A 6,000-nucleotide genomic window follows, 5' to 3' on the forward strand; every position below is an offset into this window, starting at 1 on the left:
TCTGTCTGTCTGTCTCTCTCTCTCTCTGTTTTGGGGTACATGTGCAGAACTTGGAGATTTGTTACAGAACATGGGAGTTTGACATGGAGTCTTGCTCAGTCACCAAGGCTGGAGTGCAATGGTGCAATCTTGGCTCACTGCAACCTCCGCCTCCCAGGTTCAAGCAATTCTCCTGCCTCAGCCTCCCAAGTAGCTGAGATTACAGGTATCTGCCACCACACCTGGCTAATACCTGTATTTTTAGTAGAGATGGTTTCACCATGTTGGCCGGCGTGGTCTTGGACTCCTGAACTTCAGTGATCCCCCTGCCTTGGCCTCCCAAAGTGCTGGGATTACAGGCATGAGCCAACGTGCCTGGCCTAGATTTCTTTTTTTTAAAGTCAGTTTTATTGAGGTATGGTTTATATGCAGTGCAATTTGCCCTGTTTAGTTTTATAGCTCTATGAATTTTGACAATGTACATAAGTCATATACCAGTACCACAATCAAGATACAGAATGTTTCCATCGCCCTAAACAGTTCCTTGTCTTCCTTTGTAGTCAATCCCCTCCCCTCATTTCCAGCCCCTAGCACTGATAGGATTTCTGTGCCTTTTGTTTTGCCTTTTCCATTATGTCACATATAAATGGAATCATACAGAGTCATAGAATCAGTCTTATTTTGTTCAGCCTAGCTTTTAGGTTCATCCATGTTGTCACATATATCAGAAATGCAGACCTTTTTTTGTTGCTGAGTAGCATTACATTATATGGATATATTATACCATTCCATTACATGGATTTATCCATTCACCCATTGCTGGACATTATTTGAGTTTTCAATATTTGGTGAATGATAAAACTGCTATATATGTTTGCATAGAAGTTTTAAAATAGACATGTATCTTCATTTCTCTTGGGTAAATGCCTAGGAAGGGGATTACTGGATCATGTGGTAAGTGTATGTTTATAGAAACTGCTAAACTATCTTCCAAAGTGGCTAAACTTTTGCATTCCCACCAGCAATATATGAGAGTTGTAGTTGCTCCATGTTCTCATCAACACTTGGTATTATCGGTGGTTTTTGTTTCGTTTTGTTGTGGTATTGTCACATTAATTTGCATTTCCCTATTGAGTATTGATGTTGAGATATTTTCATGTACTTTTTTGCCATCTCTATCACTTCTTTAGTGACGTGTCTATTCAGATTTGACCATTGAAAAAACTGGGTTGTTTTCCTGTTTTTGAGTTGTGAAAGTGCTTTATGTAGTCTGGATAGCAGTATGTGGACTTATTTTAATCTTCATACTCTGTGTGTAGATACTATTAGGCTAAATAATAGATAAATAAGTTTTGATGCAGGATTGTTAAGTAACTGCCCAAGATTACATAGCTAATAGGTAGCAGAGCTGGGATTCAAACCCAAATAGATTGACTAGAACGTGTGTCAGACAGTTTGCCTTTTTTTTTTTCTTTGATACTCTCATATGCAGAGATTGACTTATTGGGGCTGTGAATAGAACAAGGATTCAGTTCCTGTAGGTGATAGAATAATGCTAATAGGGGCACTCCTGGGCAAAGGGATAATATCTTGTAATGGCAGCTCTGGAGTCATCTCCTTAGGAACAGCTAAGATATTTGTTTCTGTTGAAGAGGTATAATTATTTTTCCTTTAATTGTCTTCACATTACTGGTGGCCAGAGTACTTCTTTTAAATTATGTTTGGTGGAATATTTGCCATTATTAAGTAATGAGGTGCTTTATATAAATGGATTTTCTCAATAGCAGAAGCTTATCCTTTTAGGTATCTGTTCTTCATAAAACATCTCACACACTTGATGTTACCCACTTTGGCTTTCGAAGGCCTGTCTTACACTAATGCTGACTTGGAGACACTTAGTGTATGGTAATATACTTAGGGAATATTACAACTTACTGACCTTATATAATGGCTTCATATCGAATACTTTAAAAGTTATATTTATTTTTAGTTTTATAAGGTGGGTTTTTTTTATGTCATTATCAGCTCTTTCACTTTTTCTGACATCCTTTTACAATACTGTTCCCCTCTTTTACCCGTTACAATTTTTATTTCTAATTAGCCAAAAGAAGATAATCACATTGTTAGGTTTACATTAATATTATCTAAAATAAATGTCAGATATGGAAAATTACTTGGGGGGAACTTTCCAGTGAACAAGTGAATCTCCCGTGACTGCTCAGCAGACCTTGTTTCTTGGTGCATGGGCTCTGAATAGTCATTTTGTGTAAGTGAGCTAAAGTAAGCTAAATATGACATTTAACAGGAGAAGACATGATCTATATTTCTTTTAACAAATTTTAATTAACAATTTGTAAAACCATAGAGATTATTTTCAGTAAAAGATAAACCAAGTGTAAGGAATAAATAGGCACTTAATAGGCAGAAAGTCGGTTCACAATCGTTGCAGTTTTGCAGCATTTTGTAAAGTTCCTAAGTCAGTGACAGCTTGTGCTCTCATCTATGCCTCTGGTAAGCCAGAATAAACTCCCAACTCATTAACTAAAGGGAGCAAACCTTGCTAAATCCTATTTACTTTTCGTAAGATACCAGGACGAAGGCTGTCTATTGAGCTGCATTTATCATTTCACGCGCTTTGGAAGTACTTAGTGCTTTCAAGCCATTTTGATTAATTTAAGCTCTTAGAATAAATTAATAAGTATATTCACCCAGAGGCCAAGATAAGTAAGTGTAGTAATATTTCAGTGCTTTGGGCACTTTGTCAGATGTATTCTGACTTGGAAGGCAGAGCTTCGCTGGCCACAGTTGTCCCCTTAGGCTGGCCTTGCCACAAGTGCAGCGGAGCTGTAGCAGGGTGCACAAGAGGCTTGAAATACACATAGAACGTTTTGCTTGAAAGGTAAATCAAACTGTGGCTATCATTTGGAAGCAGTAGAGTTATGAACTATGATCGTACCGATAATTTTTGAAAAGGGTTTTATAAGCTTGCAGTTTATTTAAAATCATTTTGCTTTGTTGGACTCTACTTTCTAACATTGGGGTATGGGTTTTTAAAAAGTCTGTAAACCAGTTTAATTCACACTTATTTTTCCAGTGAACTTTGAATTTTCTAGTGGATTTTATCTGTTTAGTGAACTTGTAGATCTGCATCTGACTTTGTGGTTTGCTAGCCTTTCCAGACTACGCAGCAATATAGCTCTTTCATAAAAGGGTTAATGAGTAGCCAGATTATACTCATCAGTCCATTGTTACATTAGGAGCCACAGAGTTTGCTATCTCCCTTCCATCCCCTTTCACACTTTTTTCATTTCACAGTTTTATTTGATACAGTAAAGTAACTTTTAAAATTGAGATTTTATATTTTAAAACAATATATAGTTTTTAGTTTTGCTCCCTTGTAGATCCTTACTCTCTTTATTATTAGTTTTAAATTATGGCAGTTAATATGAGCTTAGTAATGGTCTAATCAAGGTAAATCTTGCTCCTTGCCTCTTCTTCCCCACTTTCCTATACCGTTTTTACCTGCAGATTTGCATGTTTGACCTAGCAGAATAATTGGGTCCACAGCAACATGGGCGTGCCTCCCTTAGAAACACTTGGTTTCATGTATGACTCATAAGCTGAAGCACAGACACCACTTCCCCAATCTACAGGAGCCATTTTAACAGCTAAAACTTGTCGGATTGCTTTTTATTTTCAAGCCCAAAAGACGATAGAGAAAGAATACTTGAAGGTAACTTGTTCCGATTCTGTATGTTTGCTTCTGGCTGTTTCTTGAGCTGATAAACAGAGGGTGGTTCTTACCTGTCGAAGAACATGGCTGAATGTGTTCTTTAACTCTCTGATAAAATGTGTGTGGTCAGTCACATGCCTGATTGAACTTAATTGCTAGGAGGAAACAAAGCACTGAAATTCTGGAAAGTTTTAGATCTTCTTGTTAAAGCATTTTATATGTCTTTGTGATTTTTTTTTCTAAGTAATTTAAGAATAAAAGAGGTTTTTTGTTTGTTTGTTTGTGTTTAAGAACCACAAAGCAAACTTAAGATCAAATTTTAATTTAAAGAATCTAATTGTATTTTTTGGGGTAGTCGAAGTTATAATTAAGTAAACCGTATTATTCCTGTGTGATATGGATGTTAACAATCCAGGGGCAGTGGCTTTGTTTTGGCATTTTAGCTAAGGGTGAAGCTTTGGGACAACTCAGTCATAAGGTGTTGCTCATTGACTGTTACGGTTTTTTTTTTTTTTCTCCCTCTCTGTTTTTAAAGTTAATGAAATTGTATTACACATTTCGTTTTGGAAACCCAATAGAAGTTTAAGTAAAGTGAATGATTATTTAGATAATAAGTAAAAATGAATATTAGATTATTTAGATAACAAGTAAAAGTGAGTATTAAATAAAGAGGAAGAAAGACTAGCATGATTCATTTACTATTAGGAAAAAAATGAAGTTTTATAATTCACACTGGAAACTTGTTCTGAGTAACAACCTTAGAGGTAAAGCTGTCTTCTGAGGAAACGTGGTTATTTCAATTTTGTGTAAAAAGAAAAGGTGATGAGTATTGGCCTTCCTTCTGTATTACTGTTCTTAAAATTTGCTTGCTTTGAATAAAAAACCTTCTGTAAATGAAAAGATTGCTCAGTCTTTTCCTGAAGTACTTGTCATTGTAGTTACGAGATTTTGGCTGGTGAGTATACATCCTGCTGTGCCTTAAAGTCCTAGGTGCTCTGTAAGGCTGAGTGCAGTAGTATTTTATTTCTGAAACGTATTTATGAAGATAAAAATTGGAATATGCAGTGATTCCAAAAAATAAAGTTTTGGATATAAAACTTGCCAAATCATTTCTGGTTGACCAAAATGATATTTAGCTAGTTCTTTGAGAATTTGCTCTGCACTTTCTAAGTGCTTGAAGGCCTGTCAGATTAAAGGGAAGACAGAAAGGCAATCAGTTATTATTTCTTACTCTTTTGTAAGGATTGTTGATATTAACATCTCAATTTTGCAGTCTTACAAGAAAGACACAGCGGACATTTTACCAATTCATCTGAGCCATTTGCTATCATCTTTGTTTGTATATTGCTGGTTTAGTCAGCCTTTGAGTAGGCAAAAGCTGTATTTACCTCTAGTCTGGTCTATGTGAAAAATCTAATGAAGACTTTTCTATTTTTTTTTTTTTAATTTTTTTAAAGGTGGTGATCCATAAGAGAAAAATCAAGAGGCACACAAATAAGCGGCATAATTAAGATCTTATTTATTAAAGAGAAGTAGAGGAAATTGGTTTCTTAAATTTAAGAAGCTGGTACAGTTTAAGTAAAATAGATATTGTTTATATATTTTCTTATGTGATAAAGACTGCAGTGGAGCTTCAAGGAGAAGGGAGAAGGGGAAAAAAAAAAGAGAACCAAGAAAAGACCAGAAAATTTATTAAGTAGTTCCCTCTCCACGTTTTTCCTTCCATAAGGTTGAATGTAAGTTTGAACTGAGCCATCAGAATTAAATTTAGAATTACTGATTTATAGAACTTTAGTGCTGTAAGTGACCGAAGACTGTCCAAATGCCTCACTTTTATAGATGAAGAAACAGTGGCCCACAGAGGTCCTGTGATTTGCTTGAGGTCATGCAGTACCTAATGGCTTACCGGTCTGGAACTGCTCCTGCCAGTCCACAACAAGTGATGCTTTGTTTGAAATGCTCTGTATTTCCTTAAGAGTAAATAAAACCTTAATTAAGATGTTTGGTGATAATCTTGGTGATAAGTTGCAACCAAATGGATCAACCAGTGATTTTGAAAATGTAGTTAGTTTTCGTTTTCATCAGGAAGATGATGCATTCATTTTATTTCTACAACAACTTTTTGTATTTCACTGTTAGAATTTTTTTGTTCATGACATTGCTTATTTTAAGATGGCTTTAGACGGAAATATAAAGAGTTGGGAGTTTAATTTGAGCTTCTAGATACAAAGACAGTTTTATTTCTGCTTTAGTTTTACCTCATTTTTTTTTTTTTTTTTTTTTTTTTT

General features: G+C 35.3%; 1 protein-coding gene across 2 annotated transcripts in view; it reads left to right on the forward strand.

The window, feature by feature from the left end:
- The window catches only part of ELF1 (E74 like ETS transcription factor 1), a 121,820-nt gene that overhangs the window by 26,412 nt on the left and 89,408 nt on the right, over window positions 1-6,000 (forward strand). Inside the window, exon 1 of one of the 2 annotated variants that reach the window (XM_017850174.1) lies at window positions 3,508-3,712. The exons of the other annotated variant lie outside the window; for it this stretch is intronic. The gene's annotated coding sequence lies outside the window, so the exon portion shown is untranslated. Of the gene's footprint in view, window positions 1-3,507; window positions 3,713-6,000 lie in introns of those variants that run through there. 2 annotated transcript variants of the gene reach the window in all.

The sequence above is a fragment of the Rhinopithecus bieti genome, unplaced genomic scaffold, assembly GCF_001698545.2.
Source record: "Rhinopithecus bieti isolate Rb0 unplaced genomic scaffold, ASM169854v2 scaffold_32955, whole genome shotgun sequence".
Taxonomy (NCBI): Eukaryota; Metazoa; Chordata; class Mammalia; order Primates; family Cercopithecidae; genus Rhinopithecus; species Rhinopithecus bieti.